The 26,597-nt window shown below is 36.2% G+C and overlaps 1 pseudogene; it reads left to right on the top strand.

The window, feature by feature from the left end:
* Nucleotides 1–10,113: 10,113 nt before the first annotated feature.
* Nucleotides 10,114–11,286, top strand: LOC750901 (mesoderm-specific transcript homolog protein-like; annotated as a pseudogene).
* Nucleotides 11,287–26,597: the final 15,311 nt, after the last annotated feature.

Genomic DNA, 26,597 nt, shown 5'->3' with positions numbered 1-26,597 from the left:
GAATCTCTTCTCATAAAGACACCAGCCATGCTAATTTTAGGGCCCTCCTCACTCCCGTATAGACCCATTGTAACTTGATTATATCTGCAAAGACCCAATATCCAAATAAGATCGCATTTATAAGTACTGAAAATTTGAATTTAAACATATTTTTTGGGAAGACAAAATTAACCCACAACAAGAGGTTAAAAAAAATTACTAAAATCTAAACAATGCTTAGAAAGAAGAGAGAGGGGGTGAATAGTATTGAACTGTTCTTATGGGTTTTTTCTTTCAATGTTCTGGGGAAGAATAATGATATTAACTTTAGACTATTTTTAAACATATATGATAGAAATATTATTTGTATATATTCATTATTTAATGAAAGATTAAAATTAATCTTTGGGCATGTCTATGTTCCTATAAGAATAGAAGAGTTCTTAGCAGAGTTCCAAAAACATAAGCCAACAAACGAAAACTCTAGATTTTTAAAAATATATCCATGTGACAAAAATTAGAGTTAAGTTTTTATTTCTTGTATTTTAGAAGTAAGGAGCATCATTTTATAGTTGTGGTGTCACATATCAAGGTTCTTAAAGAAATAAGATTAAGAGAATGAAAAAAAAGTGACTGCTAATGGCAAAGCAAAAAACTACACATAAATCAAAGTGAGATAAGTCTCCTTTCTATCTCTCTTTTATCATGACTCAGGTACTGTCATTATAAGGGGCAGATAGAAATTTAAGAAATACTTTTTCACAAAGAATTTTTAATAAGGGAATTTTTAAAAATCAGATTTTCCGAGTTCTATTTCTATGAGCCATGTATTAGAAAAAGAAAAATGACTGTTTCACAGAATTGTTCTACTTAATGACATTTGTATCCATGGAATTTTATATGTGATTCAAGTAATCAAACAAGTAAAAACTTTCTTTTTGATAATTTAACCTGAACTCTACAACCTCTGTTTCACTTACCTAGCTTTACATAGCCAAATATTAAAGCCATGTGGATTCCAATAATAACCTATTCTCTAACTTGAGACAGCTGAAGCAAGCTTATTTGCTATTTTTACCTGCTAATTACCTATTTGCAGAAGAATTTTAAAATGCTACCCTGATCTATGTCCTTATTTCCTTATGTTACATGCAATTCCCTGTTACTTTGTTTAAATAGGTTATCTCTTTAACAGTAATTGTCTAGAAGTGAGATTTGCAGTCTGTTGGGTCACCTTTACCTATACCAGTTATTCTAAAAACAGAACATGACAGGCCATATGTGATAGGAAACATTCTATAAAGTTCAGGGACTATATTTCACATATACCAATTATCAAGGGACCAGACTAGAAAATGTGCTATTTTGTAAAACCTTCGTAAAACTATTTGCTACCATGTATAGATAGGTTCTCATGTGTACAGAGGAGTTACTTTTATCATATATTATTTGTGGTTGCTCTCATTCTTCCTGTCAGAAATGACAATATTTGTTCTGCAGATAGGTTAAGGAGGAGAACAGGCTGGAAAAGGCTAGATATTTCTTTGTTAGCAATTAGAAGCTGCTAGATGCTTCAAGTGCCTGGAGATAAATAAAACTACTGTAATTGCAGAGCCATTTTTAGAATTGCACATCCACTGAGACACTTTGACCTGCAGCTATAAACTACTAGTCAGTACTTGAACTGTTCGTATCAGTTAATTAGAAAATGAATATGTAACTGAATGGATTAATTCAACAACCTACACAAGCACAGCAATAGTATCTCAATACCTCAAAGCTCTACTATTTTCTTTTGTTCCTCCTTTTTTTCTTCTTCTTTCATGAATAACCACTCCATATGTTAAATTTTCAATATAAACATTCCAATAAACATAAGATGTTGTCATTTTTCACATTAATTGATATCAACAAAGCATTTTATTCACAATTCTTGAACACAGTTTGTATGATGCTCATCTATGAAGTCATTTATTCCCGAGCAAGGAGTGACTTGGATATTCATTCATTTATTTATGCCACAAATATTTTCTTGAATATTTATTATGTAACAATCAGTATGATAGGTAATGTGAATGAAGTAGAGAACAGGATCACTGGCTCAGAAAGCTGAGTCTAGGCAGGGCCAATATGGAACATATCAAAATGAACATCAAACATGTGAAATAATGACAGATTTTGATTTATACTTGCATGGAAATTACAAACGCTGACATGACAGGAAATAACAAGTGAGTCTACTACAGATCGGGTGGTTGGAAAAGGCCTCTAAATGAAGTGTTTGCTAAAAGAACGATCTTGAGTCAGTCATGCCAGAAAAGTGGACAGCAAAACCAAGGTGGTGAAATATGAAAAATATACCCATCCCTCATGCATTATCTCTCAGTTTAAACTGGTAAATGTGCTTGTTGCAATTCTGTGGAAAAAAGTAATGTAGAGTTAGATATGATTAGAAAAGAGTCTGGAGACAGATAAGTAGGACTTCTTTAGCTACAAGAAGGGTTTTTAATTTGATTCTGCATACTATAGAAAACAATGGAGTAACTTTAAGCCAGTGAGTTACGTACTCTAATTTACATTATAAAAATAGGATATAGTTTGCCATGTGAAGAGTGGATTTTTTTCTCGAAAAGGACAAATTGGGAAATCAATTAATTAGTTAATTTTTTTATTAGGATAGTGATAATAGAGATGGAGAGGGGGGGCAAACCCTAGATTTTGTCTTAAGAAACTAGTTGAATAGAATGCCTTTTCCTAAAATGAACATCTTGGGCAAGAACAAGATTAAGGGGAAAATTGTGATTTCTGTTTTAGATATGCAAAGTTTGAGATACTTAAGATATATTCAAGTAGATGTGTCAAGCAAGCTGTTGTAAATATATGTCTGGAACTCAGAAAATATGTCTGGGCTAAAAAATGTATATTTGGAGATGTTGTCACAGGTGGTATTTAAAGTCATGGAGACTGATGAGATCTCTTAAGCAGAGGAATTTCAAGGTTTAGATTACATCAGGAATGGAGCCTGTGAAAGAGGGAGAATCCAACAAGAAAGAACAAACACAAGGAAGCTGTTATATAAAGAAGTAGAAGGGTTGTTTCCAGAGAAATAAATGATCTAGTTATTGGATATCGCTGACACAGCAAGAAAAATGAGAAACTGAAATCATCTAGAAGATTTGACTTCATGCAGGACATCCGTAGTGTCGACAAGAGCAGAGTTTAGACAATCACTTGGTAGGTTCTGAATTACTGGGAGAGATTCACTCAGGGCAACCAACAGTAGACTTCACTCACTTAATTCATATAAGAAAATACATACATGTCATTCAATCTATTAGAATATCATGGCGAGTCTCTTCCTAATGGCACACGTTACAAAAAAGAATTTGTTTGTATTGGTATTAAAGTGATGATCCACTCAGTAAGGGAACTCGGACCATCAGAGGTGTTCCTTCCAATTTAGAACACCCTTCCACACATTACAGTCAGTCAGATTCTGGTTGGAAAGTGCTTTCGTCTAATTATCCTATTTTCCATAAATAATCCTACTCAGAGTAATATGGCACAAGATTATATTAGTTGTGTGGTTGATACTCCCAGACCACTTGGAAAAGTACTGGTAATAGAAATAGGACAAAAATTATTTTATAAAAACCAATATTCACAGATATATCAGTAGAAATTATTCACAGTTAAGAATTTTTTTTAAATCAATGATTATGCTTAAAGGCAGTTTAAAAACCAGACATATTTTTGCATTTTCATGACCAGGTGTGATGAAAATTTTTTGTTAATGTATTATTTTACATGGGTATATTCAATCTATTTACGGTGCTTTTTTTTTTTTTTTTTTTTTTTTTTTTTAAGAGGAACTTTTGCTCTTTTTGCCCAGACTGGACTGCAATGGCCTGATGATCTCGGCTCACTGCAACCTCCGCCTCCTGGGTTGAAGCGATTCTCCTGCCCCAGGCTCCCGAATAGCTGGGATTACAGGCGCGCGCCACCACACGTGGCTAATTCTGTATTTTTAGTGGAGACGGTTTCACCATGTTGGTCAGGCAGGTCTCAAACTTCTGACCTCAGGTGATCAGCCCGCCTGAGCCTTCCAAAGTGTTGGGATTATAGGCGTGAGCCACTGCGCCCAGCCTGTTTACTGCTTTAATAGTTTCTTGCCACTCCTTTCTGGTGAAAGCTCTGACCCCTCCTTATTCTGCGAGAGATTTCAGAGGTCATCACTTTCTTTTGAAAATGTCAAAGTGGAGCTACATTATGGTTACATTCTTTTGATTGTTTGTGACGGAGTTTCACTCTTGCTGCCCACACTGGAGTGCAATGGTGAGATTTCAGCCCACTGCAACCTCCACCTCCCGGGTTGAATTGATTCTCCTCCTTCAGCCTCTAGAGTAGCTGGGATTACAGGCTCACACCACCACCTATTTTTAGTAGAGACACGGTTTCACCATGTTGGCCAGGCTGGTCTCAAACTCCAGACCTCAGGTGATCCACCTGCCTCCACCTCCCAAAGCGCTGGGATTACAGGTGTGAGCCACCACACCCAGCCACGGTTACATTTTTTTTTTTTTTAATTTGCTAAGGCCACTGTTGAAGTTAAGAATCATATTCACCCAGGGGAAGGGTTATAAGAATTTTGAAATGGTGGGAGATGCCGGGTTTCAAAGTGTAACTTTTAAATTACCAAAGCTTTGATTTATATTTAAATTGAACACCTGTCTCAACAAATATTTAAAAGGCATATTTTGTCACAGTTTCCCAAATGGAGCCTATTTAAAAGCTAAAATTCTTTTTTCTTGGCTATTCAACTACTTTTCCCCAATTTTACTGAGGTATAATTGACAAATAAAAATTGTATATATTCAATGTGTACAATATCGTGTCCGGAATTGGTGGGTTCTTGGTCTGACTTCAAGAATGAAGCCGTGGACCCTTGAGGTGAGTGGTACTGTTCTTAAAGCTGATGTGCCTGGAGTTTGTTCCTTTTGATATTCAGACGTGTTTGGACTTTTATCCTTCTGGTGGGTTCGTGGTCTCGCTGGCTTCAGGAGTGAAGCTGCTCTCGCTGGCTTCAGGAGTGAAGCTGCACACCTTCAGTCAGTGTTACAGCTCTTTAGGCAGCACATCTGGAGTTGTTCATTCCTCCTGTGGCTTCATGGTCTTGCTGGCCTCAGGAGTAAAGCTGCAGACTTTCATGGTGAGTGTTACAGTTCATAAAGGCAGCGCAGACCCTAAGAGTGAGCAGCAGCAACACTTTTTGCAAAGAGCAGAAGACCAAAGTCTTCACAGTGTGGAAAAGAACCTGAGTAGGATGCCACTGCTGGCTCGGGCAGCCTGCTTTTATTCCCTTATCTGGCCCCACCCACATCCTGCTGATTGGTCCATTTTACAGAGACCTGATTGGTCTGTTTTACAGAGAGCTGATTGGTCCATTTTGACAGGGTGGTCATTGGTACTCTTACAATCCCTAAGCTAGACACAAAAGTTCTCCAAATCCCCACTAGATTAGCTAGACACAGAGCACTGATCACTGATTGGTGCATTCACAAACCCTGAGCTAGACACAGGGTGCTGATTGGTTCATTTACAAACCTTGAGCTAGACACAGAATGCTGATTGCTGCATTCACAATCCCTTAGCTAGACATAAAAGTTCTCCAAGTCCCACCAGATTAGCTAGATACAGAGTGCTGATTGGTGCATTTACAAACCTTGAGCTAGACACAGGGTGCTGATTGGTGTGTTCACAAACCCTGAGCTAGATACAGAGTGCTGATTGGTGTATTTACAATCCCTTAGCTAGACATAAAGGTTCTCTAAGTCCCCACTAGACTTAGGAGCCCAGCTGGCTTCACCTAGTGGATCCTGCACTGGGGCCACAGGTGGAGCTGCCCACCAGTCCCAGGCGCCATGCGACTGCACTCCTCAGCCCTTGGGTGGTGGAATGGATGGGGCGCAGCGGGGAGCAGGGGGCCGTGCTCCTCCAGGAGCCGCTCCAGATGTGCAGGAGACATGGTGGGGAGCGGGAAGTGAGGAGTGGGGAGGGGGGAGAGAGGAGCGGCGGTGAGGCGGGGTTGGAGGCTCAGGCATGGCGGGCTGCGGGTCTGGAGCCCTTCCCCGCTGAGAGGCAGCTGATTCCAGGTGAGAATTCGAGCGGGGTGCAGGTGGGCTGACAGTGTTGGGGGACCCGGCGCACCCTTGGCAGCTGCTGACCTGGGTGCTAAGCCCGTCACTGCCCAGGGCTGGCAGGGCTGGTCAGCAGCTCTGAGTGTGGGGTCTGCCGAGCCCACGTCCACCCAGAACTCGCGGTGGCTAGCAAGCCCGTGGGCAGCCCCGGTTCCCGTCCACGCGTCTCCCTCCACACCTCCCTGCAAGCTGAGGGAGCTGGCTCCAGCCTCAGCCAGCCCAGAAAGGGGGTCCCAGAGTGCAGCAGCGGGCTGAAGGGTTCCTCAAGCGCGGCCAGAGTGGGCGCCGAGGCCGAGGATGTGCCGAGATTGAGCGAGGGCTGAGAGGGCTGCCAGCACGCTGTCACCTCTCAATATGATTATTTAATATACATATACATTGTAAAATAATTATCAGAATCAAATTAACAGTTCCAATATCGCACTTAGTTACCATTTGTTCTTCTGTGTTTGTGTGTGTGTGGAAGTGTGTGGTGAGGATACTGAAGATCTATTCTCAGCAGATTTCCAGTAACAATATAAGATTATTAACTGTAGTCATCATGTTGTTAGATTTACAGAACTTATTCATCTTAAAACATTGTTTGTACCCTTTGGCCTTGGACTAATATCTCCCATTTACCCTCTCCGCGGGACCTTGGCAACCACCATTCTACTCTTTGGTTCTACGAGTTCGACATTTTTTAGATTCCAAAGTAAGTGAGATTACACAACGTTTGTTTTTCTGTATCTGATTTATTTTACTTTGCATAATGGTCTCCAGATTCATCTTTTTTGTCACAATGGCAAGATTTCCTTCTTTTTAATGGCTGAATAGTAATGCATTATGTGTATGTAGCACATTTTCTTTATATGTTCAACCACTGATGGACGCTTAAGTAGTTTCCATATCTTAGTTATCATAACTAATACTGCAATGAATATGTGGATGCAGCTATCTCTTTAAGGTAATGATTTTGTTTCCTTTGGATATATACACCTTGATATCTTAGAAGTAGGGTCACTGAATGTATGGTAGTTCTATTAATAATTGTTTTTGGTTTCTGGGGACTGTTTTTGGGTGCCTCTCATGTATTTTAAATCTTAGTATTCCCAGTTTTTTTAATATCATGCTTGTCATGTAATACATGATTAATAAATATTTTCTTGAAATTTAAATGACAGTCTCTCAGAAATTGGTAAACCTACTCATTTAGAACATTTTCTTTTTCTTTTATTTTTTCTCTTTCCTTTTTTGTGCTGATGCTTTTTGACTATTATGTAAAATTGCTAATTTGAAAATTAAAAAAACAAATTGTACTAATTTCCCCCTCAAAATTAATTATGTGCTTTATTTCCAAATGAGATTATTGAATTTAAACACAAGGAGGTAGAGTAATTAAGTTAACCCAATTGTTAAGTGGTCATGTCTGCAAAGAACCTAAGATTTCAACAAGTACTTAAATGTTGCACAAGTGATGTCAAATGCATATATTTTGCATCAAACTGCTTGAATTGCGTTGTATACCATGACCCCATGATGCAATCATTAATCTTAGCTAGTAGTGCTGCAAAACAAGTTATTTATTTGAAGAAAAGTTAAGGGATCTGGTGAAGCCTTGAAAATTACTTGTATCTGAGACTTTAATAGGTTTTTCTAATTACTTATTTTCTACTCTTTGTACAAAATTATGACTTTTTAATAATATGTATGTTTATGGAGCATGACATAATCACATTATTGGAAATATGTTTTCATGATCATCACCACCTAAAAACACAAAATTACAAAGGCATTGGGAATTTAAAAAACCTAGCTCAATGTATGAGGAAGAACTAATGCTAAAACATAAATAGTTTTCATTTACATAAAATTGTTACTATTAATAAATTGCTATTGATTAATATTTATTAATAAAGAGCTTTTAATGGCATTTAAAGTAAGGCTTAAATGTTTCAGAAATAAAATGTGGCCTATCTTGATGAAGGACAAAGGTGCACTTGAAATGAATGTTGTTCTCTTGGTTGAATGGTTCTATAAATATTAACTGTTCAAGTTGGCTGTACATAAGTTAAAATACACTAGACTCCCTAGATTCATGCCCAGTTCTGCTGTTTCTTAAGTCTAAAGAGAATTCATTCTAATTCTCCTAGTCCTAGTTAAGTCCCTTTTAAAACTTGGGAATTTAATAACTCAATTCACAGTATTGTTGTAAGAATTGTTGTTTTAAAAACATTTAAGTCTAAAGCATCACACAAAAAGAACCTCTTATGAGTCTTCTAAAATAACAAAACTGAGTTACTCTGTAACTCTAACATAAACCTGAACATGATAATTTTTACGTTGATAATCACATTGTTCAATCTGCTTGGGTCTATCAAACTGACAGTTGCACCTATTTTCATTTTCCCATCTGTAAATTCAGAGTGGATTTGGCTTCTAAAGAGCTGCCCCACTTCTGAGCATTATTATCCTAACTTGAAGAATCTGTAATCTACTGAATTTGGAGAACATGCTCATCTCTGTGCTGTACAATGCCTCATAAGCATACATGGCATAAAGAAGAGGGGGCATGGTATAATGAAAGGGGTACTAGGGGAGAAATCAGGAAAATGAATTCAAATTTCAGATCTTTCACTAGTTAGTGTGGGACCTTTGAGGAAGACTAATGGTGTTGAGCATCACGATGAATGGTATGATATAAAACTATTTCTGATGATAATTGCCCCATAGAAGAGGTCTTGGAAGGTTATTTATTGTACTTGAAATACTGCTTTTTTTTTAATCCACAAATTACTCCCTCCTAACCATGAAATCATTAACTGTGATAATATAAATAATGCATCTAATATAATGCCTAGCAGATATTTATGCCAATTAAATGTTTTCCTACTTTTTCTTGCTTTTCCTCTTCCCTTTTTTCCTTTTTTACTCTTTCTTTCTCCCCCTCCCCAACTTTTTTTCCTCCCTAATTTTTTTCTTCTTTCCCTTTTCCGCTATTTGTAAAACTAGTATATTGAACTGTCAGATCTCTGAAGTTCTTTCCAGCTCAATGACTCCATAATAAGATAGGAATGCATACTGAGACCTTATTGTTCTAATCACTCTGAGATTTTACATAGTTGTGTCATGGGTGTTGTTGTATCCTCTGTTTTGAAATATAATCTCCTTTGCCTTGGTATCAGCAACAATTTAAAAGAGCTAAAATAATGAACTTGAAAATTTGGCACTTTTCCTGTACCTAGAGCAGATCAAAAATACTGAGATGAACAGTTTTGGTCAAATTCCCAGATAAGAAGCCTGATTCAAAGAGGTCAAAGGGAAATTAGAGAAGTCTAATATTATAACAACAAAGCCCTTCTGTAGGACTTTCTCTTTGCTAAGGTTACAGGCAGGAAATAGGTATTTAACAAGTCAAGCTGAAGAATACCATTTGCCTCATTATTATTTCTACCAATTATAATTGTCAAAGTGTATGAAATGCAAAGCAAAATTTATTTCGGATTTTCTATGCAACTCTGAGCCAGATTTTCTCCATCTAAAACGTCCTGCAAATATATGAGTCAGTTGTCAGAAGTTATATGAACTCTCATAGCTTTAAGACAGTATTCTTAACACCTTGAATATAGAAGAATTATACAACTAAAAGGGTCATTAATTTCTTGAATAAGTAAAATCTTTATCATAATTTTCAGAAAAGAGGTGTTATAGCTTAAATATCTGATTGTGAATCGCAGCTTAGCTACTTATTGCCTGTCATCTTGCCAAACCACTTATGGTTCTACATATCAGTTCTATTCACTATAAAATAAGAAAAGAGTCGTATCACCTGTTTTTGTTACAAGAAGAGTATGAATTAGGTCAGACACAAATAAAGCGCATAAGACAAAACTAAGAAAACACTTGATAGAAAACAATTTTAAAAATGGAATTATTGCACAACCTGTTTCTCCCAAACATGGGGTCCTGTAGCCCAGGTCTTACCCAAATCAGGGTGAGGTAGTGGGGGGTCCAGGGGGGGCTGTTGGCCGTGACCCTGCTTGCTGCATACCTGCACATCCCAACTCTTCAGCTGTCCCCCACCCTTCACTCATAGAAGTCTTCAGTAAAGTTTTTCACTTACAAGGGACTGCGTATCTTCTACCAAGACATTGTGGGTGTGGTTGGAAGTCCGGAGATAGTTGTGCTTTTACACGGCTTTCCAACATCCAGCTACGATTGGTACAAGATTTGGGAAGTCTGACCTTGAGGTCTTATCGAGTGATTGCCCTTGATTTCTTAGGCTTTGGCTTCAGTGACAAACAGAGACCACATCACTATTCCATATTTGAGCAGGCCAGCATCGTGAAAGCGCTTTGGGGCATCTGGGGCTCCAGAACCGCAGGATCAACCTTTAGTCTTATGACTATGGAGATACCGTTGCTCAGGAACTTCTCTACAGGCACAAGCAGAATCTGTCTGGTTGGCTTACCATAAAGAGTCTCTGTCTGTCAAATGGAGGTATCTTTCCTGAGACTCACCATCCACTCCTCTAGAAGCCACTCAAAGATGGACGTGTGCTGTCACCCGTCCTCATGCAGCTGATGAACTTCTTTGTATTCTCTCGAAGTCTCATCCCAGTCTGTGGGCCGTATACTCGGCACTCTGAGACTGAGCTATGGGACATGTGGGCAGGGATCCGCAACAATGATGGGAACTTAGTCATTGACAGTCTGTTACAGTACATCAATCGGAGGAAGAAGTTTAGAAGGCACTGGGTGGGAGCTCTTGCCTCTGTAACTATCCCCATTCATTTTATCTATGGGCCATTGGATCCTGTGAACCCCTATCCAGGGTTTTTGGAGCTGTACAGGAAAATGCTGCTGTGGTCCACATTAGCCACGATCTACAGCTAGAGGATCCCATGGGCTTCTTTGGGCTTCATCAACTCCTTCTGAGCTGGAAAGAGTAACTTCCCTGTATTACCTCCCCTACTCCCTTATCTGTTGTGTATTCCACTTAGGAAGAAATGCCCAAAAGAGATCCTGGCCTTCAAACACTATTCTCTCACAAATCCACTTTACTCAAATCGGTGAACAGTATATAGGAAGAAGCCAGCAGAAACTCTGACTAAGGTTGACATAATAGTCCACTTCCCATTACTTTGATATCTTATCAATGTATGGACTGGGCTTTGTTTTTGTGTTATTAGGAAATTCTGATGAGCATTACTATTCACTGATGTAGAAAGACATTTTTTTGCATAAAAGACTTTTTAAGATTTTGGACTTCTCTGAAGTATTTGGAACTGTTCATTTCTGGCCCAGCCCCAACAGGAATTCTACAGTAACAATGAAGAGAAGGGCACCTCCTTCCCTGTCCTTGAATGGCTTTATGGGCACATGCTTTTTAAAAGTTCTTTAAGCAACAGAGCTGAGTTCCCTTTGTCATACCTTTGGATTTAGTTTCATCAGCTGTTTTTAATTATAAACATTTTGTTAAAATAGATATTGGTTTAAATAATATAGTATTCTATGTATGATTTAAGACTGTGATTTACCTACACATTATATATATTTTATTAGGATATTAAACCAGTGTACCCTTACTCTGCCAGATTAGTGAACCTAATTAAACATGTTTGATTTCTGAATAAATAGACCTAAACCCAAACTATTTACAGAATTTCCTAAAATCACAGGACATTAAGGACCAATAGCATCTGTGCCAGAGATTTACTGTTATTAGCTAAGAAGAGCAATTCTAACAGCAAATAACAGTCTGAGACTCCTCACACCTCAGGGCTTAGGAGCATGTCTCTCTTGAGCTACCATAGAGGGGAAGGGATTGTTTTGTAGTGAAGTCACCATGCTGAATGTACACTGATTCCTTTGTGATGGCTGCTTACCTCCCCAGTGCCTGTCCCAGGGAGGCTTTCCAATGTAACTCAGTAATTCCTGTACTTTATAGGCAGGAAAGTTCCAGAAACTTTAAGAACAAATTCTGAAAGATCTATGAGCAAATGGTGCTGAATACTACTTTTTTAAATCCACATTTCATTGCCTTTCAAAGCAGGATTATTAAGTGATTATTTAAAATTTGTTTTATTTAAATTAGCAACTTCAAGCATAACAACTTTGGAATAAGTGTTTATTTTCTATTAATAAAAATGAACTGTGGCAAAAAATTGAATTATTGGCTCTTTATTTGATCAGAAAAAGGAATCTCAGACAGGATAGGTGACTTGCTGAAAGTGACACAACTTCTTAGTGGTCTTTTAACTATTATGTAAGTCACAATTCAGGGCTCTTTACTGATAATTAATAGATAAAAGGACATGAACAGTTAGATCTTTGTCATTATGATATCATCTTAAAAACAGTAGGGCTGCTTAAGTGTTTCTGATTGTAAAGCTTAAGTAGCTGTTTATTTAAAAATTTTAAAAGTTAAATTATGTTACAGAATCAAATTATGGTTTTTGCTTAAGGAATACAATAAGGAACATCACATGTATTTTGTGAGCCATCAGTATCAGAATCTCCTCGAGTACTTTGTAGAAGTGTCATTTCCAAGATATCTCTCATATACAATCTGAGACAGAATGTTTGAATTGGAGCTAATTATTTCTACTATTTACCTACCACCAGAAATCCCCATTACTATGAATACTTGAATGTTCCTGATCTAATGTTCAAATGCAAAGTTATAGACTTGAGTTTAAATTCTGGTACCCCCACATTAAAATTATAGAATGTTGGTCAAATGAGTTTCCTTTCCTCATTTGTGAAAAAGAGACAATGTAAGTACCTTCCTCATGGAGTTACTGCAGAATGAAATGAGTTAATACATATAAAGAGTTTGGCACTTCATAAATAATAGAATGTGGAGTTTGGAAGAGACTGTGGAGGTGATTTCGACATACTTTGATCGTCTTAATTGCAAATCATTGAATTAGATTGTGATGTCTCTAAAGACAGCATCAGATTCATGACTCTGTCTCAAAAATCTAGAAAAAAGAGGCAGTTCAGAAGTCTGTTAATAGTATATAGATTTTTCAATATTTATTCTATTCTGTTATCCTCAGATCCAATCCCTAGGGCTGTAATGTTTCTAGATTTCTGAAATTAATGCAGATTACCCTCATTCAGTACAAGTACCAAAGATTATTTGATATAAATTTTCCTCCTGTATATGTATTTTCCAATGGATATTCAATAGAAAGTTAATTTTATAAGAAGCTTCATACTCAAAAATGTTGAAAAATGCCACATCCTTTGTACAGTCTCAGAAATATACCATTTATATTAAAAGCTACAAGAAATCCTATAGCAAAAAAAAATTTTGATTTACTTCTTTAACTCAGGATTTCTGAAAATTACTTGGTAAAGGAACATTTTCACTGCGTAATATCTAACAACATTTTTTAGTATAAGTGATCATCTCTGGTCACTCTTTTGTTCATATAATGTTTAAAAACTATTCTTTGTTCCTCAGTCATTTTGGTATTTAGAAAAGCTGACAATGAAGTTGTGATCTAGTGCAGAAGCATGTCTAGCTTCAAATCCTGATGCCTCACTTAGTAGCTAAGTTATGTTAGGCAAGCTAATCCAACTTTCAGGACCTCTATTTTTCACATCTGCAAAATTTGCTTTTAAGTATTTTTGTGAGTATTCTATTCCATGATATACATAAAGTAGTTATTCCAGTCTAGGAGTTATAAAAATGGCCTATTAATTTCCTTCTGTGTTGATCTCATTGTTGCCTGGAATTACAACAGCAATGTAAAACATCCTAATTATGCTTTCATAATAGTTTCCTTCCTTCTTTCTTCCCTTCCTTCCTCCCTTCCTTCCTTCCTTCCTTCTTTCTTTCTTTCTTTCTTTCTTTTTTTGAGACGGATTTTTGCTCTTGTTTGTTGCCCAGGCTGGAGTGCAATGGTGCAATCTCAGCTCACTGCAACCTCTGCCTCCCAGGTTCAAGCGATTCTCCTGCCTCAGTCTCCTGAGCTGCTGGGATTACAGGCTTGCACCACCACACCAGGCTAATTTTTTTTTTTTTTTTTTTTTTTTTTTTTCAGTAGAGATAGGGTTTCTCCATGTTGGTCAGGGTGGTCTTGAACTCCCGACCTCAGGTGATTCACCCGCCTGAGCTTCCCAAAGTGCTGGGATTACAAGCATGAGTCACCACACCCTGCCTTATAATAGTTTCAAATCACCCCTTTATCTTTAAATAATTTCACTTATCAAATAAAATAGACTTTTTCTGACAGTGAGAATGAGACAGGCCATGCATAATCACTCAGAGGGAGAGAGAGATTAACTAATGAAGTATTAGAATCCAAAACTCTTAGTCCAACATAGGGCCTTTTCTAGTTATATCCTTATATTTGTCACTGCTTTATCTTCTGCTATGGCTGATATCAATGTCCGCTAAATTCTATGTCAGGTGTTAGAGAGAAATGAAAGCCAAGGTCAGAAAAAAACATGCATTTTGTATGTGTTTTGTTCCTTTGAAGCGAAATGTGACCTGGTTAGACATTAACTTCCCATTATCACTTTTTTATGCTGACTGCTGACTGTGCTCAGGTGGCAAAAAGAAGTGGTAATTGGACAAAAATGTTCTAACCCTCATGGTAATTAAAAAAAAGAAAGTAGTGAAAGCAGCTTCCTCCTGAAGTCTCCATTGTGTAGTTAAGGCAAAATGTCACCAGGAACAATAAAGCAAAAATGGGGCCTTTCAAAATGATTGATCAGTACTTCAGGTCCCACTCATTGGTCATCTGACTTGGAATAAGCCACACTAATTCACAGCCTACTCTCCAAAGGCAATGTCTCCCATTGTGACCTCCAGTAGCACTTCTAGTCTGGATTTCACATCTTGTACCTGTAATGTTTCAAACGTGCTTCATACTGAAGGAATATCTTTCAATACTATGTGAAAAGTTTGTGATCAAAGACAGTTTGACAAGACTTCTTCTAGGACCTCATGCAGAAGAAAAACCTTAGTAAGCTAGATGTCCCCAGTATATGGTTCTCAGCTTTTCTGTCTCATTTTTTTCCCTCTCTCTGCATGTATTAACATTCTAACAGTAGACCATGTTTTGAGAACAGATTCACATTAATCAAGTTCATCAAAGCCATTTTTCCATTTTATCAATTGAGAATGAGATACATAAACTGTTAAATTATCTTAAATGATTAAACTTACCCAGTTAGCAGGAGTACCTGGGAAGATAGATTGTAATATGGAAATTGAGAAGTGCAGAATCAGAACTTCTATAGATAGAAAGTACATCGTATCTTACTTGTTGGTCATTGCACACCTTAAGTGAATTATTAATTTTATTTTGTTTTTAATTGGTACATAATAATTATATAGATTTCTGGGATACAGTGTAATATTTAGATAACTATATGCTTTGTGTAATGATTAAATCATTATAATTAGCATATTTATCACCTCAAACACTTCTCATTTGTTTGCAATGAGAACATTCAAAATTCTCTCTTCTAGCTATTTTGAAGTATACAATACACTGTTGTTGACTAGTCACTCTACTTTTCAAGAGAATACCAGAACTTATTCCTACTGTCTAACTATGACTTTCTACCCTTTGACCAACCTCTCCTTATATCCTTCCCTGAATACTCTCCTCAGCCTTGGGGAACCGCTTTTCTACTGTTCACTTCTATGAGATCAGGTTTTTTGAGATTCCACATATGAGTGTGATAATGTGGTATCTGTCTTCTGTGCTGTACTTAACTTTATATGTCCTCTGGTTTCATCCATGTTGTTGCAAGTCGTAGGGTTTTATTTTTTAAGGCTAAATACAATTCCATTGTGTGTATATATATATATATATATATATATCACATTTATTTTATTCATTCATTCATCGATGGACACATATGTTTAGTCCATGTCTTGGCTATTGTGAATAATGCTGCAATAAACATGGAAGTGCAGATTCTTTTTGACATACTGATATCATTACTTTTGAATATACAGCCAGAAGTGGGATTTTTGGGTCATTTGGTACTTCTATTTTTAAATTTTGTGGAACCTTCATGCTGAGTTTCATAGTGGATATACTAATTTACATTCTCACCAACAGTGTATAAAAGTTCTCCTTTCTCCACATCCTCCCCAAGTTTTGTTACTTTTTTTTCTTTTTTATAGCAACTATTCTAACTTGGGTGAGGTGATACTTCATTGTGAATTTGATTTGCACTTCCCTGATGATTAGTGATGGTAAGCATTTTTTTTAGACACCTGTTGGCTACTTGTACTTTTTTTTTCCAAAATGTTTATTCACATTCTTCCCCAATTTTAAACTGGATTATTTGTTGTTTTGCTATTGATTTGAGTTTCTTTATATTCTGAATATTAACCACTAGTCAGATACATAGTTTATGAATATTTTCTCCCATTCTGTAGGTTGTCTCTTCAGTCTTGATGATTTCCTTTGCTGTTCAGTGGCTTTTTAGTTTTATATAATTCTACATGTCTAATTTTGCTTTCATTGACTGTACTTTTGATGTTTTATTCAAACACTCTGCCCAGTCCAACATCATGAAGAGTTTCTCCTATGTTTTCTTTTAGGAATTTCAAAGTTTCAAGTCTTACATTTAAGTCTTTCATACATTTTTAATCGATTTTTGTAATTGGGAAAGATATGTGGAAATCCAGTTTCTCCAGCACTGTGTATTGAAGAGACTGTCCTTTTCCTAATGTGTGTTTTTGGTTCCTTTGTTGATAATTTTCTATACATGTATAGATTTATTTTTGGTTTCTGTATTCTGTTTCATTAGTCTACAGTTATGTTATTATGCCAGTTTCATGTTGTTTTGGTTACCATTACTCTGTGATATGTTTTAAAGTTAGGTAATGTAATACCTTCAGCTTTGTTCTGTTTGCTCAAGCTTACTTTGGCTGTTCAGGGACTTTTGTGATTCTACAAAAATTTTAGGATTTAAAAACAAAATTCCATGAAGAATGTCATTGCTATTTTGATAGGGATTGCATTTAATCTGTAGATTGCTTTGGGTAGTTTGTACATTTTAACAATATTAATTCTTTCAATCCATGAACATTTCATTTCTGTCCATGGACCTTCCACTGATGAGTGTCAACTTCATTTTTTTATCAATGTTTTAGAGTTTTAATTTTAGAGATCTTTCCTCTCTTTGGTTAAGTTTATTCCCATATATTTTATTTTTATGTATCTATTGTAAAAGAGGTTGTTTTCATGATTTCATTTTCAGATAGTTTGCTGTTGGCATATAGAAATGCTACTGATGTTGGCATGTTGACTTTGTAACCTTTGATTTTATTGAAATTTTTTATTAGTTCTAACAATTTTTTCACAGCATCTTTAGAGTTTTCTATATATGATATTACATATATAGAAACAAAGACAATTTGACTTCCTTTATTCCCATTTGGACACACTTTATTTTTTTCTCTTGCCTAATTGCTAGGGCTACAACTTCCTGTGCTACATTGAATAGTGAAAGTTAGTATTCTTGTCTTTTGCAGGTTTTAGAAAAAAAAATACTTTCAATTTTCTCCAGTCAGTATGGTGTTAGCTGTGGGTATGTCATAAATGGCCTTTATTGTGTTGAAATATTTTTATTCTATGCCTAGTTTCTTTAGGTTTTCCTTTTAATGAAACAATGTTGGATTTTATCAAATGCTTTTTCTGCATCTATTTAGATGATCATATGTTTTTTGTCTTTCATCCTCCTTATTTTCCTTCTTTCTTTTTCTTTCTTTCTTTCTTTCCTTGAATGTGATGTATACATGTTTATTGATTTGAGTATGTTAAACCATCCTTGCATTCCTGTCGCAAATGGTACTTGATTATGGTGAATGATCCTTTTGAAGTTCTCTTGAATTCAGTTTGCTAGTATTTTGGTTCAAGATATTTGCATCTATGTGCTTCTGGAAGAGTGGCCTGCTAGGTGTTTTTTTTTTTTTCTATATATTTTTTCTTGTCTGGTTTTGATATCAGGGTAATTCTAGCCTCCTAAAGTAAATATGGAATAATTTCCTCCACATCAGTTTTTTCAAATACTTTGAGAAGAACTGCTATTAGTTCCTCTTTAAATGTTTGGTAGAATTCAGCAGTGAAGTCATCAGGTCCTGGGCTTTTCTTTTAAGGGAGACTTTCATTGGAAATTCAATCTCATTACTTGTCATTACCCTATTCATGTTTTTTGTTTTCTCATGATCCAGTCTTAGTATGTTGTATATGTCCAGGAATGTATTCATTCAATTTGTTGATATAAAGTTGTTCCTAACACTCTATGATGATATGTTGTATTGATCTGGTATCAGTTTTGATGTCTCCTTTATCTAATCTCGGATTTTATTTATTTAGTCATCTCTCTTTTTCCTTAGTTTGTCCAGCTAAAGGTTTGTTAATTTTGTTTATCTTTTCCAAAAGCAAACCCTTCATTGATTTTTTGTTTTGTTTTTAGTCACTATTTTATTTATTTCTGATCTAGCATTTATTACCACTTTTTCTTCCACAAATTTTGAGTCATTTGTTGTTGTTTTTCTCATTCCCTGGGGTGCAACAACAGACTGTTTAATTGAGATCTTTCTACTTTTTGATGAAGGTGTTTTTTCTATACACTTCCCTCTTATAACTGATTTTGCTATAACTCATATGTTGTGTTTTCATTTTCATTTGTCTCCAGAAATATTTCGAATTTCCTTTTTGTTTCATTGATCCATTGGTCATTCAGCAGCATGTTGTTTAAATTTTATATATTTGCACAGTTTCCAATGTTCTTTTCAGCCATTCTATATCTTTTAATGGAGAATTCAAGCTATTCAGTGAAGGTAATTATTAATAGGTAAGGACTTACTTCTGTATTTTGATGTCTGTTTTCTAATTGATTTGTAGATATTTTCTTTCTTTTTTCCACTCTCATTGTCTTCCTTTGTAGTTAAGTGGTTTTGTTTGTTAGTATGCTTTGATTCATTGATTTTTATTTTAGTGTACCTGTTATAGGTTTTTTCTTTGTGGTTACCATGAGACTTACATAAAAACCTCTTAGAGCTATAATAAGTTGTTTTAAACTGACAACTTAACTGTGATTGCAAATAAAACAAACATTATAACTTTGTTTTCTCCAACATTTTGATTTATTGATATCACACTTTACATCTTTGTATAGTGCCTATTAACAAATTAATGTAGTTATAATTATTTTAATAGGTTTGTCTTTTAGTCTTCATACCAAAGGTATAAGCAGTATAAATACTGTGATTACAGTATTAGAGTAAGTATTAAAGTAACTATACTTTGTCTGTATGCTTACTTTTACCAGTAAATTTTATACATTCAGATATGTTCTTGTTACATGTTAGCATCCTTTCTTTCAGTTTGAAGAAATCCCTTTAGAATTTCTTGCATTACAGGTCTAGTAGCAATGAACTCCCTCAGCTTGTTTTTGTTTGGGAAAGTCATATTTCTTCCTTATTTGTGAAAGATAGCTTTTTTAGTTACAGTATTATTTGTTGGCAGATTTTTTTTTCCTTTAACACTCTCAATATATCATCACACTCCTTTTTGTCCTGTAAGGTTGCTCCAGAGATGTCTGTTTCTAGGTATATTGAAACTCCCTTATATGTTATTTGCTTATTTTCTCTTGCTGTTACTAGGATCCTCTCTATTTATTTGGCTTTTTAGAGTATAATTATAATACGTATTAGGTTATTCTAATTTGGGTTGAATCTTATTGGTGACTTTCATCCAGCCTGCTTCTAGATATTCATATTTTTCTTGAGGCTTGAAAAGTTTTCTGTTATTATTTCTTCTAATAAGATTTCTACTCCTTTGCCTTTTTGAACTCCCTCCTGAGCTCCAATAACCCAAAAATTTTCTTTAAAATGTTGTCTCATATACCACATAAGCTGTTAGTGCTCCTTTTCATTCTTTTTTCTTTCTTCTCCTCTGACTGTGTATTTATAAATGGCTTGTCTTTGAGCTTTCTAATTTTATTCAATGTTTAATAATTCTGCTGTTGAGACTCTCTATTACATTTTTTTCATTTAGTTCATTGTACTTTTCAGATCTAGGATTTCTGTTTGATTTTTTTATCATATTAATCTCTTTTTTTAAACAAAATTATCTGTTAAATGTCTGAATTGATTCTTTGTGTTTTCTTGAAGTCCATTGAGCCTCCTTAATACAGATTTTTGGAATTTTATGTCTAAGAGATAACACATTTCCATCACCTCAAGGTCTCTGGTAGCTTACTTTTTCTATTTGGTGAAATATTATTTCTCTGAATGTTCTTGATGCTTGTGGGTGTGCAACAATGTGGATGTGCAACAATGACTGAATATTGAGGGATTATGGATTTGTTTTGTTCTTTACAGTCTGGTTTTGTTTCTATTCTCCTTCAGGGCTTTCCAAAATTTCTAAGCAGAATGACTACTGTGTTCCCTGAGCTTAGGACCACTGCAGTCTCCTCAGCACTAGAGGACACTCTAAACTCAGGCTTATTGTGAGTCTCATGAGGGCTCCAAACTTGATCCAGTTCTCCAACCCCAATGTACCTGATGAAGACCTAAGGAAGGTATTGCGGTATAAAACTGGCCAAGGATCCAAACCCAGAGGACTGTCCCAGTAACGCAGATGGTTCTTACAGAGGCAGGATAGATTCCCAGCTGCAGCAGAAAGGGCTGGAGCTGAGACAGAGCCCCTTCAAAATCTGTTGTAAGACAGCTTCTGGCAAACCTGTCTTCTTGACTCAAATGGTTATGCAGCTCTTTGCAAGTTCCTGCAGAGAGGGCTAGTTCCTCAGCTGCAATGAGAGGAGCCAGAACTACGACTGGGAACCCTTGAGATCTGTTGCTGGAGATCCCATTAGTTTAGATGCATTTGCATTTCCCAGCAGGTCCCTGCACAGACAGGATAGTTCTTTGAATACCAAGAGAGACGCTGGGGTTGAGATTAGGTCTCCTTAAAATCTGCTGTGGGACAGAGGTTGGTGACCCATTAGCTTAGACTCCCTCTAGGTCCTTGTGCAAGTAGTTTGAAGCTGGAACCTCAGTTGCAAAGGGCTGGGGCTGAGCCACAGGGAAAATTTTAGGTTCACTGCCAAGACAATGTTGGCAGGCAGATAAACCTCTCCACTGAGGCACTTCTTTGTGCTATTCCTCTTAGATCTTTTGGAAAATGGTTTTGGTTGCAGACTCAAGGTCAAATGGGGCTTATTTATTCCCCATGGGAAATGGGATCACTTGCGGTCTCAAGCCCGAGAGCACCCTCAGTAAATTAGCAACTTGGACACAGGTTTGGCCTCTCAAAATGACACTCCTAAGTCTTGGACTCCACTGGAATTTTACAGCCTCCTACCTGAACCCTGAAGCACCCACAGAGACTTTTGTCCATGATGAGTTGCAGAATACTTGTTGTTGAAGAGATATATAAGCTTATTAACCTCTATTCTATCATTCGTTGATTCACCCTCCTTAAGTAAATTTGAATTGTTCCATTTGCTCATGTCTTATTGCAAGAGTAAGGACCTCCAAGATTGTAACTGAGACTCAGTTTCTTTTCTGCCTCCAGAGTATAGTCCATTAGAAAAGGGACTTATACGTTCTTGCTGATTCAACCTAAACTGTTTTCTGACTGAGTCTTGCTGTTTTGCAAATTAATTTTCATTCACACAATCTTTTGCCAAACATTTTATGAGCTCCTACTACATGACAGATTCTTTCCTAGGTACTAAGAATATACAGATAAATTAGAAGAAGTACGTGGCAACAAGAAAGTTAAGGTTATAGCTTGGACAGTGTAGGTTAGTAATAAAAAAGTTGAATTAAAATTATTTACAAAACTGCTTGATGAGTGTTATAGTATTGATAAGAATAGGATTTAATGTAACCACAAAGAAGGAGTAAGATGAGCCAAAAGAAAATCAGAGAAGACTTCTTGGAAGAGGTAATATTTCAACATTGAAATTGATCATAACTAACTTATTCAAAAGGGCATTGAGGCCGGGTGCGGTGGCTCACGCCTGTAATCCCAGCACTTTTGAAGGCTGAGGCAGGTGGATCATGAGGTCAGGAGATCGAGACCATCCTGGCTAACACGGTGAAACCCCGTCTCTACTAAAAAATACAAAAAAATTAGCCGGGAGTGGCGGCGGGCGCCTGTAGTCCCAGCTACTCGGGAGGCTGAGGCAAGAGAACGGCGTGAACCCGGGAGGTGGAGCTTGCAGTGAGCCAAGATCACGCCACTGCACTCTAGCCTGGGTGACTGAGTGAGACTCCATCTCAAAAAAAAAAAAAAAAAAAAGGCATTGAATGCACAAATACTAAGGTATCAACATAATTTAAATAAAGGGATAAACAGTGCAAATGAGGGAAGTAGAGAAATCAGGAACACTCCAGCACTCTGGAAGGCAGAAATTTATAGACCTTGTCCCTATTTTGATGCCAATAACATGACTAATGTCCACTCTATTGCTAGATTCAAGAGATCTAGCTGGGGTCAGGTGAATACATGAACTATGGTCAAATGAGCAGGATTAATGGAGCTTAGAAGTAGCCACTAATGACCCAACTCAATGTATTTGGTAGTTATTAAAGAAAAAGCCTGGTGTGAATTGGTTGTCACTCAAGTCACCCAATGACATGTTACTATGTCATTTCATGATCTGATTAGTATACTTGTGTTTTTCTCATAGTCTCAATAAAAAGCTCCAACAGCATAACATGACTTATAAGAACTTTTACAAACTTCAAGACCTCTGCTTATCTCTCTACTCCTATTACTTCAGACCACATTTTATAATCTAAGGCCCAACTATGTCAAATGTTTCTCTGTAGGCTCAGAAATGCATCCATGCTCTTTCTTTCCTACAGGGTTTTGCTGTGCTATGGCATCACCTTGCAACATGCTCAATAGTCTCAATTCCTCTTTTAGCCTGACTGATGTCTCTCATTTTTAACTCGTAACTATGATGTCATTTTTACTAAGGAGACTTTGTTAACTCTCAAAGAAGGTTCCATTGAGTTCCCATAGAAACTTGAATTTATTTCTGTCATGGTATGGGCCTATAATCTATCTCCCTGAGACAGAAATCATATCTGTCTTGTTTGTACAATAGTCCAAAAACCTACCACAGGACTAGCACGTTGTGGTTACTCAATAATTATATGCTAAATTATTAAGGGGAGTAGCAGCTTTGAATTCCAAATGTCCATTTATTTGTATTTTTAATATTTTTTAGAAACTAGATTTCTTTTCTACCATCCCATTGCATCTTAATTGTTTAGGGTTTCATGTGTAGCTCAATAAATATCTGTTGACTACACCAGTGAGAGTAATCTTCTTGTGATATTACAAAATGGTATGTTCTCGTGAAAAGTAAAAACACTACGATTGCAGAAACCTGTCTTTTGCTCTTCTACCTCCACAGGGACTAGAATAGGACTTGGCTCATAGTAGATGGCTAGCACTTTTTACTGAATGAGTAGGTGAGACAATGAATCCTGTTCCAAGCAGTTTTAAAAATAATTAAGTTTCAGCATCATCATAATGAGCATTCATTGTCATTGTGCTGGATTCAATGGTGCAGTGGTGTACAGAGATTTTAAATTGAGTAAATAGCATTAAATTAGTTTTATAGCCTGACACTTGTTTCTCCAATATCAGTGTTAATTTCCATATGTAAATAAATTATTAAGTATTGTTTTATTACCTATAATAAACATTGATACTATACAAAAATATTTTGCCAATCTTTTTTATTTTTTATTTAAATAATAGTTTACAAATGTTTGTCCTTTTACCTCTGTAAGCTATAATCAGTAGAGGAAACTTTAAACAATCTTAGATATACTATGGAAAACGTAAGATTTTTCTTCAGTTGGTTAGGACCTCCCTTCCCAGCTCTACTCCCTCTTTTCTTCCTATTTATTATCAAGGAGGCAAAATATTTCACCTCTGCAGAGTTGCAATTGACTGTTTGGGGGTGGGTAAATACCATTTAATTTTCTCTGAGTATCCACCTGGCAGGTTAGCTTTCTGTATAAATCAAATGTAATAGCACATGCTTGAAGTAAGAACAAAAATGAGAGAGCAAAATTGGCCTTGAGAGCAGCAATCTTAAAATAGCCTTGCTCTTAACATTATTAGAGAAAAAAAATGTGTGATTTCTCCAATGGAAATGGCAAGCACAAAGGAAAATAAAAAGTGTTCAAAGTGGCAGTGTTTCTGCTTGTTCAGATTCTTAAAATATGGCTTCACATACAATCTCATAAAACAGTAAATGAGAGGAAAAAAAGGGAAAAAAAGTTCTCTCGTTGCATTCCCTCAAGAAAGCACAAAAAGACAGATGGCCCAAACGAGAGAGTCCCTGGTCAGATAAGTCCTTAATAATCTTCCTGTGCTTGGACAGAAAAACTATGCAGTGAACTATGTAATGACTTTGTTCTCCCAGGAGAAGCACAACAGTGAGAAAAGAAAGATGCCTAAAAATGGCCACATCTTTGACAACATGGGTTATAATGCTTCATTTTGTTAAGTAATAAAAGAATAATAAGAACCTTTTCTTTTGTACCTTGCGCTATCCTTACTTGGGTATAAAACCAAAAGACAAAAGTCTAAAATAGTATGAATTCTATGGTTTATTTATTTTCCTTTCTGTTATATAATGAGGGAAGAACAAAGAAATTTGCTTTACTCTGTCTCTAGGAAATGAATAGTGGCAAAAACAAAGAAAGAAAGCAGAAACAGCCCAAACCAACAGAGTGTTAAAATAAATTCAAGAATCTGAATTATTATCTCACACAGAACTACGGAGCTCCAATTTCATCTGTCAGTAGCAGATGCCAGTCTTGTACCAGACTCTCAGTTTCTATATTACCTATAAAATAATACCTATTGTGCGAGATCCTAGACTAATTAGCATTAATCACTTCAAGCATTCCTAATTGGAAGATAAAACAGTTTTCCCTTTCAAAGACTCAACACCAACATCCTGGTAGTATAATTAGGGGAACTCTTCGTTAGAAAACTTAATTTCAGAGAAGCATACATCCAATGCTTGACTCATTCTTCAGAATACACCAAAAACAAAAAAAAAAAGAGCACCACAGGGGTTTGTTCATGGAAAGAAGTATGATACATTGGAAAGACTGTTTCATTTTCAAATCCTGACTCTGACACTTGGTTATGTGAACTTGCTTGTTATTTAATCTCCCTGCACTGTAATTTTTCAGATGTAAATAAAAATAGTCTCTATTTCAGAAAAGTGCTATGAGGTTTAAATATGAGAGTAAATATGAAATAATTGATATATTTTAGGTTTTTTTCTTTACTATATATTATCATATCAAATATATGTGATCTCAAGAGAGATCTGAAATGAACCAAAATAAAATAGCACACTTAATTCTTAATTAACATACTCCAGCAGTATAGACTAGAGACTGGCAAGCTCCAGTCCGTAGGCCAAATCCAGCCTATGACTGTTTTTGTAAGTAAAAGTTAATTGGAATCCATGCTTTCTTATTTACATATTTTCTACTGCTTTGTTCTTGCTTCCAAGGCAGATTTGTGCAATTGCAATGAGACTGTAAAGACTCCAAGCCTAGAATCTTTAGCCCTTTACATAAATAAATAAATAAATAAAGTTTGCGAACCCTCATTTGAAAAAGAGGGAGGTTAGCATAATTCTTGAGAATTTCCAAAGTTGTTTAAAAAAAATCTGAAATGTATATATGCCGAGCACTAATATCGTCAACTTGCTATGAACTAATAATTAACCTAAATACCCATCTTTAAAGATTTGTTTCCATTCAGTAATTTAGGTGAAAATGGAATATATGTGTTTTGGTTTGCTTTGCTGAACTCCAAAATACAATAATAGCTGTACTCTTACAAAATATAACAGCTCAGTAAATTGACTAAGCCAAGCATTTTTAAACCCTCAGGTTGTCTTCTCTTCGACTTCTGTTTGTAATCACCTCCTTTCTTCTGTAACTACTGTTTCAAACACGCAACCAATGTCTCATGTCTATTGCTGAAAGAAACCTTAATTAGCCATCATTTAGTTCAAGACATTCGTTTTAGAAGAAAGAAACTGAGGCTTAGAGGATGAAGTGAACTATGTCCACACTGGTGATTAGCACCAGAGCTGAGAGGGGAATCTAGTCTCTGGGATCCTATTCCAGTGACCTTTTTAAGATACCAGAATGCTTCTTCAATCTGACTAGCCTCTATTCAAATCCTAGGATCTGCATTCAAATATTATCTTTGATTTCTGGATTTTTAATATCTCCCTGTATCCTCAATCCCAGTCCAAATAAGTCCTGTCTACAGAAAAACTGTATTCCCATCAAGCTTAAAAATTTGCTGTTATAATTTGGGAAAGAGTTGTACCCACGAATTTCTCCCACTTTTTTTCTCTTTCTACCTCTCATGTTCTTACA

The sequence above is a fragment of the Pan troglodytes genome, chromosome 3, assembly GCF_028858775.2.
Source record: "Pan troglodytes isolate AG18354 chromosome 3, NHGRI_mPanTro3-v2.0_pri, whole genome shotgun sequence".
Taxonomy (NCBI): Eukaryota; Metazoa; Chordata; class Mammalia; order Primates; family Hominidae; genus Pan; species Pan troglodytes.
Note: the sequence above shows the minus strand (reverse complement) of the source record. Positions and strands in the feature narration are given on the sequence as shown.